This window comes from Phyllobates terribilis, unplaced genomic scaffold, assembly GCF_046119375.1.
Source record: "Phyllobates terribilis strain yellow unplaced genomic scaffold, ASM4611937v1 Scaffold_7__3_contigs__length_470593459, whole genome shotgun sequence".
Taxonomy (NCBI): Eukaryota; Metazoa; Chordata; class Amphibia; order Anura; family Dendrobatidae; genus Phyllobates; species Phyllobates terribilis.
In genome coordinates, this window is record NW_027362767.1 from 267,479,271 (window position 1) to 267,493,436 (window position 14,166).

Here is a 14,166-nt window from a genome sequence, read left to right on the forward strand (position 1 = left end):
TGGCGATGATACTCAGGTCGTCGTCTGGGTAGCGGGTTATGTCCGAATCATTCCAGTACTACTTGAAGAGCACGTACGGGATGGTGGTGACCTGTGACCCAGTGTCTAGTAGGGCACTCATAGGAATGCCATCCAGTACCACAGGCAAGATTGGACGTCCCCCTACGTATTTATCACGCCAGTTTGATGGGCCTGATGGTCTTATGCCTGGGGGTTGGCCCTCTACCCCAGGTTGTGCCCGTTTAAATGACAGTACCTTGCCACATGTCCGGGTTGATTGCAGCGGCGGCAAATAGGTCATCCGTCCTCGTTGTATCGATCGCTGGGTCTTCCTCTGGCCGGTGGGGTCCTCCTTGGTCGGCGCCACGGGATGTCCTCCGGTCCGGATGCCAGCTCGATCTTCCCTGCAGTAGAAACCTGTAAAGACTGCACAGTTCGAGTTAGCGCGGCAACGCTTTTAGTTAGCTCTTGGACCTGATGGTGCAGGTCTGTAGCCGGGTCACTGTTTAAAGCCTGCGCATCAGCTCCCACAGGCCCTGCAGACAAGGGCGCCGTCTCCTGGTGATAAGTGATAGCAGGGCGCCTGTGGGTCACAGCGCCACCTGGTGCCGGTTCTCGGAGCACCCGGATGGCTCTGTCCTTGAACTGTGCAAAGTCCAGGTCAGGGTCCTGTAAGGCCATTGCCCGCAACTGGGTTCGGTGGGCATTGCACAGTAGACCCTCAATGAATTGTTCAGTCAACAGCTTATCTTCATTTCCCACGCTGTCAGGGTCTGCCTGCTTAATGGCTCTCAGGGCCTCTTGTAGGTTTAGAGCATAGTCTCTTATACTCTCATGTGCCCGTTGTTTGCACCCATAAAATCTTAGTTTTATTTCGGCTGAAGTGCGGGTGTCAAATGTGTCTTTCAGCCGGGTTAGTATGTCTCTGACAGTCCTCTTCCTCCCAGGTGGCCAGGACTTTACCTCCCTTTGGGCTGCCCCGATTAATTGGGCCACCAGGATGCTCACTTTTTGCGCCTCCGTGAGGGGATACACCTGGAAGAGGCTATCCAGCCTTTCTCTGAAGTCATTTAGGGTATGTGACTCCCCTGAGTACTGGGGTAGCCAGGCTGCCCCCGGGATATAGGGCATGGTGAAAGGCATGACCGCAGCAGCGGTGGCGCTGGCGGCGGCTGTGGCGGTGAAGCTCTCCTCCGTATCCGACATTCTCCTCCCCCCTAGTGGACCGTGGCCTACCTTGCGATGATCCTCTTCCGTAGGCCGCGGCTCCGCAGTGGATCGTCAGGGTTGAGGACCTTCCGTCGCGCTCCTGTGACGTCGGCGTCTGCTGGGCTCCTTCCAGGACCTTACGCAACGTCCGGACGTGAGGCGGGGCTTCAGTTCTCACGGACTTTCGGAGTCCACGCCCCTCTTCTTCCCGCGCGGCGCCCTCAAGATGGCGTCGGATGGCGGGAATCGGCTCCAGATGGCGGGAAACGACTCCGGACGGCGGGAAACTTCACCACAGGTAAGTATAAAAGTCTCTTTTTTCAGGCACGCAGTACCCGGTGGTTGCGGGCACGTAATCCTGCCGACTACGCCAAAGTTGACTCACCCCCTGGGCCAGTGCTGTAGTGCGGCGCGCGTGCGCGCGGGGGATACCCGGAGCCGGATCCGATGGGGGTAGTAGTCTTCGTGTGGCGGTGACCCGGTCCGCGCCCAGGGTGGTCAAACTTAGTGGCGGTTATTGGTATGATGGTATTAGTGTCCGACTACGCCACCCGTTGAATGCGGTTATGAAACCGCCGCTGCAGGGCAGACCGCTGAGGCCGGTGGTATAGGTGTGCAGCAATGTTGATATAACCCCCAACGGGAGAGGTATGGCCTCAGGGCAGCGGATGTGGATGATGTTGGGAGTGATGGTGTGGATGTCCCAGCACTAACGGTGCGACAAGGAAGCACGGAAACGCGAGGGTACAGTTCAGGGCCTTTACTGATGGTACAAGGCAAATTCCCCCGGGAGTACTGGCTAGTAGTTGGGGCCTGGTTAGTCTGCGAGTAAGCCGGAGTTCCCCTGGCCAGGTGGAGTTGTAGGCCTTCCCGTTAGTCTGTACCCTTCCTGGCTACCCTGCTTTCGGCGGTTACAAGTAGCCCACGTCCCTGGGTATACCGTGTGGTGCTCACCCGTATGGCTGGTGACCTGGGGCCTCCTGTTAGCCTCCGCTCTGGGATGGCGGTGCTGGTCCCTTCGTTGTGACTGAGCCTCCGGGCTTTTATGGCCAGAGGACCTGGAATCCCCTGCCGGATGGATTCTGCTGTTGGGTATATCTTAGTCCCCACAGCCTCGGACTCCTGTGTCCGGTTTTAGTACCTTCTCCCAGGGCGAGCTCTGCACAGCTCCAGCCCCTGGCGCTTCTCCTTGGCTCCTACAGAGCTCTTGATGTCTATCTGTCCCTGTTTCTGCGTGTCCAGACCAGACTCCGTCTCTGTCTGGAACTCCTCTCTCTAACCCTGCTTCAGCCCCAGTTTATATAGGGGAAGTTCTTCCCCTCCCAGGACTGGGCAGGAGGTGTGGCATGCTTAGGATTCCTGCCCAGGAGACCTCCCACCTGCTCACAGACGTAATACTGCTATTACTGTGGAAACCAGACCCCTGGGGTGCCACAGCAGCACAGAGGTTCCACCACCCGGATCCGTAACAATGGTCCTCCACAAACAGCTCCCATATAGTATGATGATCTCCCACAAACAACCCCCATATAGTATGATGGTCCCCCACAAACATCCCCCATATAGTATTATTGTTCCTCACAAACGGCCCCCATGTAGTATTATGGCTCCCGATAAACAGCCCCCATACAGCAAGATTTTCCCCCACAAACAGCCCCCATATAGTATTATGGTCCCCCACAAACAGCCCCCATATAGCAGGATGATTCCCCACAAAGAGCCCCCATATAGCAGGATGATCCCCCACAAACAGTCCCTATGTAGTTAGATGGTCCCCCACAAACAGCCCCCCTATAGCAGGATAATCCCCCACAAACAGCCTCCATATAGCAAGATGATCCCCCACAAAAAGTCCTCTATATAGAATGATGGTCCTCCACAAACAGCTCCCATATAGTATGATGATCCCCCACAAACATCCCCCATATGGTATTATTGTTCCTCACAAACAGCCCCCATGTAGTATAATGGCTCCCCATAAACAGCCCCCATATAGCAGGATTTTCCCCCACAAACAGCCCCCATATAGTATTATGGTCCCCCACAAACAGCCCCCATATAGCAGGATGATCCCCCCACAAACAGCCCCCCATATAGCAGGATGATCACCCACAAACAGCCCCCATAAAGCATGATGGTCCCCCACAAACAGCCCCAATATAGCAGGATGATGCCCCACAAACAGCCCCCATACAGTATCATGGTCCCCCACAAACAGCCCCCATATAGCAGGATGATCCCCCACAACGAGCCCCCATATAGTAGGAAAAGCCCCCACAAACAGCCAACATATAGCAAGATGATCCCCCACAAACAGCACCTATATAGTATGATGGTTCCTCACAAACAGCCCCCATGTAGTATGATGGTCTCCCACAAACAGCCCCCATATAGCAGAATCATCCCCCACAAACAGCCCCTATATAGTATTATGGTTCCCCACAGCACCCAAAAATTAAAAAAAATCTTTATACTCACCTAATCCTGTCTCCTCATCCTCCTCAGCGTCCATCACCTCTTCTGTCCCGTCTCTCAGTGGACGCTGGCGGTGCGATGCAGTGACGTCATCGACCGCCGACGTCACTTGCATGCGACGACCTCCAGCAAGCCCCGGCTGAAGGGATGCCTGCGGGCCCGCCTGCGCAAGTGACCTGCGCTGCTTGTGAAGGGATGCCCACGGCCTGCCTGAGTAAGTGACGGAACCTTCGGCTTTGTGCCCCGTCACAATTGCTAATAGCAGGTAATGCGGCCCCCGGCCGGACCGGCTCATCTGGCATTTGCCAGAACTGCCAGATGGCAAGTCCGGCCCTGCGCTAGGGTAAGGGGGAGTGGAGACCTCCTAGGCCGATATGATATCACCCTGACTCCCCTATCGTCCCTATATTGGTTGCTCACCAATCGCCGCACAGGAACCTAAGCCCTGTGTTTGCCTAGCGCTTGACCCTGGATAGGGAAGGGGGGAATGAGCACTAGTCAGTCCCCACTAGCAGCTAAAGACAACAAGGAAGACATACACGGGGAAAAGTAACTTAGCTTGAGCCGACTTCAGAGAGATTACACCAAACGTCCTCCGAGCACCAGAGAGGAAGTAAGCAGACTGCAACAACTCCCAGCCTTTACAAGGAAACATGTAAATATCACCGGCCCCTCCCTGCAGCAAACTGAAAGCATTTAAACACCCAGGCCTGGGTGTCAATTAGCAAGAGGGAGGTAGCCGCTGGGTCCTAGAGTGAGACAGATTCAAGGTGTCTAAAATGCCAAACGAAGAGATCTTCTGCAACCAACTGCAGGGCGACTGTCTGTCACATCTGATACACCCTTGACAGTACCCCCCCCCCCTACGAGTGGCCCCCGGACACTCAGGACCAGGTTTCTCAGGATAAGAGGCAGGGCTGGCGTCAGCACCTGGGCAAGTGCTGGGGCCCTGAGCGGATGGGGAGACCCACTCGCCGTTGGGTACCCCGGCGTGTTATGTGGCCTGTGAGCGGAGAAGTCCGGTGCCAGCGCCCGTGACTGGGTCCCCCCTCTGCTTGCTCAGGGCCCCAGCACAATACTTACCTCTCCCGCTCCTCCGCAGCACCGGTGTCTTCCGTGTCTCACTTCTTGTGACGTCTCAGGTCAGAGGGCGTGATGATGTCTTTCCACCGCACCCTCTGCTGAGCAGTCACAGTGCAGCAGAGAGTGGGAAGACGGCAATGCTGAGGAGTCCGGAGCGGAGCGGAGCAGAGCAGCGGCAGCAGCCAGGAGAGGTGAGTATTTGATTTTTTTAAGTATGGAGGCATGGGGCATTTATATGGGGCCCATCCTTCATGGAACATCTATATGGGGCCCATCCTTCATGGAACATCAATATGGGGCCCATCCTTCATGGAACATCTATATGGGGCCCATCCTTCATGGAACATCTATATGGGGCCCATCCTTCATGGAACATCTATATGGGCCCATACAGCATAGAGCATTATATGGGGGCCAGTATACTGAATGGAGCATTATATGGGGGGCAGTATTCTGTATGGAGCAATATATGGAGCCAATTATTCTGTATGGAGCAATATATAGGGTCCATGATTCTGTATGGAGCAATATACTGTATGGGGCCCATTACTCTGTATGGAGCAATATATGGGGTCCATTATTCTGTATGGAGCATTATATGTGTTGCTCATAATACTGTATGGAGGACTATACTGTCTGGTCTGCCCTGTTCGCTGCGAGGATTTGCCGGTTTCTGAGCTATTGTAGAATTTACAATAGATATCACTCATGTAATGTAAGAAGTGAAATCTTTGGCCTTGTACTATATAGATATTTCTCTGCTGTATCTTTGCATCATGAATTGTGGTATGTGTTAAAGGGGCCCACTGAGACTCTTTCGCTCAGGACCCACAAAAACCTGTAGCCGGCCCAGATAAGAGGTGCGCAATGAACGAACCAACCTGGGAGCGTTCACCTCTGATGCTGAAACCCACATCCTCTCTTCTGGACCATAACCCTTCCAATGCACCAAGTATTGTAGGGAACGATGTTGGAGACAAGAATCTACAATCCTCGAAATCTGAAACTCCAGATTAACATGAACCATTATTGGGGGTGGCGGTAGGGGTGAGGGCTCAAGAGGTTCCACATATTTCTTGAGTAAGGACCTGTGGAAAACATTGTGGACCTTAAGGGCCTGAGGAAGCTCAAGACGAAATGCTGCTGGGTTAATGATGGCGGTTATTTTATATGGACCAATAAACCTAGGTCCCAGCTTCCAAGAAAGAACTTTCAACTTGATATTTCTGGTAGACAACCACACAAAGTTATTCACATTCAGGTCCGGAACTGGCAAGCGTTTTCTGTCAGCCATACATTTATACCTGTCTCCCATGATCTTTACATTACTCAGAACCCCCTGCCACACCGAGGAGAGCGACAAAGCAAAATGTTCCTCCTCAGGAACTCCTGAAGCTCCTCTCCCACTAAAGATACCAAACTGTGGATGGTAACCGTATGCACCAAAGAACGGTGACCTACCAGTGGATTCTTGACGATGATTATTAATCGCAAATTCTGCCAGCGGTAAGTAGGATGCCCAATCCTCCTGATTACCCAATCCCTCGAACTAGGGGCGCCCTAGTCTATCTCTCTCCGCCAGATTACGCCGGATGGTGGAGACGCCGGGGTCTCGTACCTAGCTATGCTCCTAACTTAGCCCTTATATGATCCCTCTCTTACCCAGGAAGGTGACGGGTCGAAGTGTATCGGCAAACACTAACCAGAAAAACAGGGGTAAACAGACAGGGATAAAAGAAAACTACAATCATACAAATACACTCACAAAACAACAGAGTGGGAAACAGATGAGGTATAAGAAGGGGAAACTAAATGTGAGAGGATTATAAACACGAGAAACCAACTTCACGCAGCAATCTCCATAAAAATTCTCCTACCGATAACTCCAAACACTGAACTTTCGCCTTCACCACCAAACCAGGAAGTAGAACCATCAATGGCAACTCCCAAGTGCCAGTGGGGAGCATATATCCAGAGGGGAATGGCCAACACAGAACAGCTGAGGCAATTCAGGATGGAGAGCTCCAGGAGATCAACTGAACTGATTAACCCTTGCCATGACAGAGCAAGGAAAAACCTGCACGGTCTAATAGGATGGTGAAGCAGTTCTAATCAGTGCAGGAGTTCGAGTAACCAGACGCCACGATCTTCGGTCCCCGCTCTTTCACGGTATCCCCGTGACATCAGAGACGCACAGGTGTGGTATCGTTCATGAGACAGCAAAGCTCCATGAATTTGTCTCTCTATGTTTGCATGGAGGAAGTGACGTCATCCTTCCCACTCCTTTTTAAACCGGAGTTTTGGGCTCATTTAACACGCTGCTATCATGGCGTCTGGAGCACACTATGTCTTGCTGCAATAATGGCCCCCTGATGAACCTGTTGTGGTAAGACGACTCACTCGGCCGCTTTCGGAAGTAGACTCAGGAACCGGGTTTTCTCTGCAGGCTTTATTGTATGGCATAAAGTCCTGCAGTGCCAGCAAAAATAAACAAGGACTTACTGGCAAAACAAAAGATAAACGATAGCATAGTCCATAGGAGTGTGGGGTTTGCCCACACAGGTTGTAGCACAGTCTTCAGCTCCTTCCTGAGCTATAGCTTTCCAGTCTAGAGACCTTGCCTCTTCAAACACAAAAACAGAAAAAAAAATAGTGACTGAGCATTTAAGCTTGCTCAGCCACACCCTGAGGGGAGATATGGTGAATGACTTCCCATCCAATATCTATGTCATTCACACAAAACCACACCCTTCAAAATGGTGATTACACCCCAAACACATAACAGGCTAGGGAAAAAGTTCTAGGTTCAGTTCACACAGGCTAACAGCCGTAGTGACACATACCTCCCCTCACATACAACACCAGTGACTCTGTCACATATTCCCCCCTCTGCCCGGGGGTTTGGGCACCTTTAGACACCAGACAGGGAATTCTAGAGAGGGCATCAGCATTCCCGTGTAACTTCCCAGGCCTATGCTCCACGTGAAAATTAAACTCCTGGAGACCTAAGAACCATCTAGTTACCCGGGCATTTTTACCTCTGTTTTCTCTCAACCATCTCAAAGGGGCATGGTCTGATACCGGTTTAAATTTCCGGCCTAGTAGGTAGAATCTCATTGTACCTACGGCCCATTTTATGGCTAAGCATGCTTTCCCTACTATTGCACTGTTTTTCTTGCAGGACGAGAGCTTCCGGCTCAGATAGAGGATTAGATGTTCTTCCCCATTTATCTCCTCAGAGAGTACTGCTCCTAGGCCAACTTCTGAAGCGTCCACCTGGACCACGAATTCTTTCTGGTGCGACCAGGACACGCTGCTTACACAGTGCTAGCTTCAACTGTTGAAACGCAGTCTCCGTTTCCGCCGTCCACTTCACCAAGTTTGATCTGGTGCCTTTTAGGAGATCTATAAATGGGGCGTCCATCTTGGCAAAATTTGAGATAAACCACCGGTAATATCCCACAATTCCCAGGAACGCTCTCACTTGCTTCTTGGAGAGCAGTTGCGGCCAGGTCTGGATTGCCTCCACTTTATTGACTCGTGGCTTTATTTCGCCTCTACTAATAACATTGCCCAAGTACTTGGCCTCCTCCTTTCCAATGGCAAATTTTCTCAGATTTATAGTAAATCCCGCCTTCCTCAGAGCATCCAGAACGGCCTGTAGTATAGGTAGATGACTAGCCCAGTCTGGGCTAAAATGTCGTCAAGATAGGCTGCGGCATACTTATGTGGGGCTAGGATCCGATCCATAGCCCTCTGGAAGGTGGCTGGGGCCCCCTGTAGTCCGAACGGCATCCGAGTGTATTGAAAGCACCCATTAGGTGTCGAGAAAGCTGTCTTCTCCTTAGCCGTCTGGGACATGGGGATCTGCCAATAGCTCTTCATCAGGTCAAGGGTGGTAAAATACCTCGCCGGTCCTAGCCTCTCGATGAGCTTGTCGACGCAGGGCATTGGGTATACGTCACACTTGGACACCTCATTCAGCCGGCGGTAGTCGTTTGAAGCCCTGCACTCCCCGTTGGGTTTTGACACGAGGACGATGGGGCTCGACAATCCACTCTTTGACTCCTCTATCACACTGAGGTCTAACATCCTCTTCACATCGGCCGAGATCACCTCCCGGCTTTCTTCAAGAATCCTGTATGGCTTCAGGTTCACACTTACATACGGCTCTGTTAGCACGTCATGTTCTACCACCTGGGTATGCCCCGGCAACTCTGAGAACAGGTCTGCTGAAGCAGTTCTTGACACTGTTGCTTCTGGGCTGGTGAAAGGGTCTCTGCTATCGTAACATCTTCCACCTGGCCTTCGGGAGTGGCTCCCAGGCAAGGAGTTCCCACAGGTTCCCGATCTTGCCACGGCTTGAGCAGGTTTACATGGTACACCTGGTGGGGCTTTCTTCGGCCAGGCTGGTGGACTCTGTAGTTCACTTCACCGAGTTTCTCCACCACTTCATACGGGCCTTGCCACTTGGCCAGGAACTTACTTTCAACGGTGGGAATGAGAACCAGAACGCGATCCCCAGGCTGGAACTGTTTCAGTCTTGCCAACCGGTTATACACCCTCGCCTGGGCTTCCTTCTCCATTCTCTTTTGTAACTGGGCGACATGTTCAATGATGCGCCGGTGGGGTGTGACCTCGGACTTCCAGGTTTCCTTGGCGATGTGTAGGAGACCTCTTGGATGCCATCCATACAGGAGCTCAAACGGAGAGAAGCCAGTGGAGGCTTGAGGAACTTCTCTGACGGAGAAAAGTAGAAATGGGAGCAGTTAGTACCAGTCTCACCCATCCTTTTCAACCACCTTCCTGAGCATCGCCTTTAAGGTCTTGCTGAAGCATTCCACTAGGTCGTCCATCTGTGGATAGTAAACTGAGGTCCGAATCTGGGCAATCTGAAGGACTCTACATAGCTCCTTCATCACCTTGATCATAAAGGGGGTTCCTTCGTCTGTCAAAATCTCTTTTGGCAGACCTGTCCGAGCCAAAATATGGACCACCTCTCGGGCTATACTTTTATTGGACGAATTCCTTAGCGGTACTGCTTCGGGTACCGGGTTGCATAGTCTATGACCACCAGGATGTATTGGTGGCCCTGGGCCAATTTAACTAAGGGACCCATGAGGTCCATGGCAATCCTCTTAAAGGGAACCTCTATCACAGGTAGTGGAACTAAGGGACTACGGAAGTGGGAGGTGGGCGCTGTTATCTGGCAGGTGGGGCAGGACCTACAATAGTTAAAGATTTCTCAGTAACATCCTGGCCAATAGAATATCCTTATTATTCTCTTCTGGGTTTTCTCAACCCCTAGGTGTCCCACCAGAATATGTGAGTGGGCCATGTCTAATACCCTTTGACAGTATGGCCCTGGAACTAACAGCTGTTCCACTTCCTCTTCACCTTTTAGTTTGGTCACCCGGTAAAATAGCTCCCACTGAACTGCAAAGTGTGGGTACCTGGTGTCCGCCCCCAGCCCTTGAGCAACACCATTACAAACAGTAACATTGTCCCACGCCCCTTTCAAGGTCAAGTCCCGAACTTGAGCTGACCCAAAGTTCTCTCCGCGCATCTCTAATTCAGGGAGGTCGGCCACCTCGGTCACAGTCTCGTCCTCTTCGCTGACAAGGACACACAGTGGGAACTCATCCACTTCCGATATCGACCGGGGTATTTCTCTAGGGTCCTGACTTTTGCCCATGTGACTCAGTCTGGATCCCTTCCCTCACAAGTTCCAGAACAAGGGAAAATTGCGCCCCAATATGATGGTCCTTGACCACCCCGACCTCGTGGGATTGGGTGCCACAGTCTGTTCTGTCTGTCACTCTGGCCACCCGAGCAGTTCTTGGCGTCCCCATGTATGCAGTGGATGCCCACAGATTTGGTGGGGAAGGGTGGTTACCAGACTCCCTGAGTCCAACAGCCCCAGGACCATCACTCCATTAACGGATACGGCACACGCCTGTGGCCCCTTGTCGGGCTGACAGTTCACACTGCAAGCTGGGTAAGCATAATATGAACATTGCCTGCCTAGGCTGCAGTCCATTGGCTCAGCAAACATATGACACTGGGCGGCTATGTGTCCCGGATTGTGACACCGCCAACAGTCCTTGCGGCACCTTCATTGGAAGTGGGATGCCCCCCAGTTGTGGCTCTGAACCCCTTCCATGGTGAAACTGCCCCCTTTTGGGCACTCCAGTACGGGGAGGTGACTATCTCGGGTCTCTCTAGGCATTTTTCGACCACTTGGCACCTCTCTACCAGACCCACGAGGTCGTCTGCGTCCCAAGGGTCGCCCTGAGCAACCCAGGTCTGCACCAGCCTGGGTAGGGAATGGATGAACCTATCCATCACCACACGCTCAACCATCTGGGCGGGAGAGGAAGACTCTGGCTGCAGCCACGTCTGGACTAGATGTAGCAAGTCAAATATATGTGAGGGTGGAGGTTTGTCGCCAGCATACGCCCAGTGGTGGACCCTTTGTGCTCTGACAGACATAGTCACTCCTGAGTGTGCCAATATCTTGGTTTTTAATTTGGTGTATTCCTTTGCGTCTTGTAAAATCAGATAGTAATAAGACTTCTGCGGCTTCCCAGTCAAATATGGCGCCAGAACCTCCGCCCATTGTTCCAGCGGCAATCTCTCCCATTCCGCCGTCCTTTCAAAAACAGTCAGGAACGCCTCAACATCATCCCCAGGGGTCATCTTCTGCAACTCTCTCCTTACTGTCTTCCTGACGTGTGCGTCATCACCTGGACTTGTCGGAGCCATCGCCTTGCCACGGACCGCCTCTGCAAGAACTCGATCTGCTGCTGCTGTTGACAATGCTGATCCTGTTGCTGCTGTTTCTGGAGCTGGATCTGTTGCATCAGCAGCTTAGTGGTCTCTTGTTGCTGCTGTAGCTGCTCTTGGTGCTGCTGCATGCTTTGCTGGCTCTGCAAGTGCTGTTGCTGCGTGCTCTGCACCAGGTGCTTAATTAGCTCTTCCATGCTGCCGGACGTTTCCTGCTGGCTGACAGCCTTCACCCAGGACATCCAACAGTCTCTGTAGCAGGTACACGTGTTCCTGGAATCTTGTCCGCGCTCTCGCACCAACTGTGGTAAGAAGCCTCACTCGGCCGCTTTCGGAAGTAGACTCAGGAACCGGGTTTTCTCTGCAGGTTTTATCGTATGGCATAAAGCCCTGCAGCGCCAGCAAAAATAAACATGGCCTTAAGAGCAAAACGACAAAACAAAAGATAAATGATAGCACAGTCCATTGGAGTGTGGGGTTCGCCCACACAGGTTGTAGCACAGCCTTCAGCTCCTTCCTGAGCTATGGCTTTCCAGTGTATAGACTAGCCTCTCCAAACACAACAGAAAAAAAAAATAGTGACTGAGCATTTAAGCTTGCTCAGACTCACCCTGAGGGGAGGTAGGGTGAATGACTTCCCACCCGATCTCTATGTCATTCACACAAAACCACACCTTTAAAAATGGTGATTACACCCCAAATACATAACATGCTAGAGAAAAAGTTCTAGGTTCAGTTGGAGAACAGGGGGAGCAGACTTTATCGTGTTACTACAGAGGAGCAGACTTTAGTGTGTTACTACAGGGGAGCAGACTTTAGTGTGTTACTACAGGGGAGCAGACTTTAGTGTGTTACTACAGGGGAGCAGACTTTAGTGTGTTACTACAGGGGAGCAGACTTTAATGTGTTACTACAGGGGAGCAGACTTTAGTTTGTTACTACAGGGGAGCAGACTTCAGTGAGTTACTACAGGGGAGCAGACTTCAGTGTGTTACTACAGGGGAGCAAACTTTATTGTGTTATCATAGGGGAGCAGACTTTATTTTATTAGTACAGGGGGAGCAGACTTTATTGTGTTAGTACAGGGGGAGCAGACTTTAGTGTGTTAGTACAGGGGAACATACTTTATTGTGTTATCACAGGTGAGCAGACTTTGTGTTAGTACAGGGGGAGCAGACTTTATTGTGTTAGTACAGGGGAGCAGACCTTATTGTGTTAGTACAGGGGGAGCAGACCTTATTGTGTTAGTACAGGGGGAGCAGACCTTATTGTGTTAGTACAGGGGGAGCAGACCTTATTGTGTTAGTACAGGGGGAGCAGACTTTAGTGTGTTATCACAGGTGAGCAGACTTTAGTGTGTTATCACAGGTGAGAAGACTTCGTGTTAGTACAGGGGGAGCAGACCTTATTGTGTTAGTACAGGGGGAGCAGACTTTATTGTGTTAGTACAGGGGGAGCAGACCTTATTGTGTTAGTACAGGGGGAGCAGACCTTATTGTGTTAGTACAGGGGGAGCAGACCTTATTGTGTTAGTACAGGGGGAGCAGACTTTATTGTTAGTACAGGGGGAGCAGACTTTATTGTTAGTACAGGGGGAGCAGACTTTTTTGTGTTATCACAGGGGAACAGACTTTATTGTGTTAGTACAGGGGGAGCAGACTTTATTGTGTTAGTACAGGGGAGCAGACCTTATTGTGTTAGTACAGGGGGAGCAGACCTTATTGTGTTAGTACAGGGGGAGCAGACCTTATTGTGTTAGTACAGGGGGAGCAGACCTTATTGTGTTAGTACAGGGGGAGCAGACTTTAGTGTGTTAGTACAGGGGAACATACTTTATTGTGTTATCACAGGTGAGCAGACTTTGTGTTAGTACAGGGGGAGCAGACTTTATTGTGTTAGTACAGGGGGAGCAGACCTTATTGTGTTAGTACAGGGGGAGCAGACCTTATTGTGTTAGTACAGGGGGAGCAGACCTTATTGTGTTAGTACAGGGGGAGCAGACCTTATTGTGTTAGTACAGGGGGAGCAGACTTTATTGTTAGTACAGGGGGAGCAGACTTTATTGTTAGTACAGGGGGAGCAGACTTTATTGTCAGTACAGGGGGAGCACACTTTTTTGTGTTATCACAGGGGAACAGACTTTATTGTGTTAGTACAGGGGGAGCAGACTTTAGTGTGTTATCACAGGTGAGAAGACTTTGTGTTAGTACAGGGGGAGCAGACCTTATTGTGTTAGTACAGGGGGAGCAGACTTTATTGTGTTAGTACAGGGGGAGCAGACTTTATTGTGTTATCACAGGTGAGAAGACTTTGTGTTAGTACAGGGGGAGCAGACCTTATTGTGTTAGTACAGGGGGAGCAGACTTTATTGTGTTAGTACAGGGGGAGCAGACTTTATTGTGTTAGTACAGGGGGAGCAGACCTTATTGTGTTAGTACAGGGGGAGCAGACTTTATTGTGTTAGTACAGGGGGAGCAGACTTTTTTGAGGAATCACAGGGGAGCAGACTTCGGTGCAGCCTCCATGTCCGTGTCAGGCAGTGACACACGGACTTTTTAGTACTATGGGAAGCTGTGACCACAGTGGAGACCCCCAGCTCTGGCAGACCCCTAA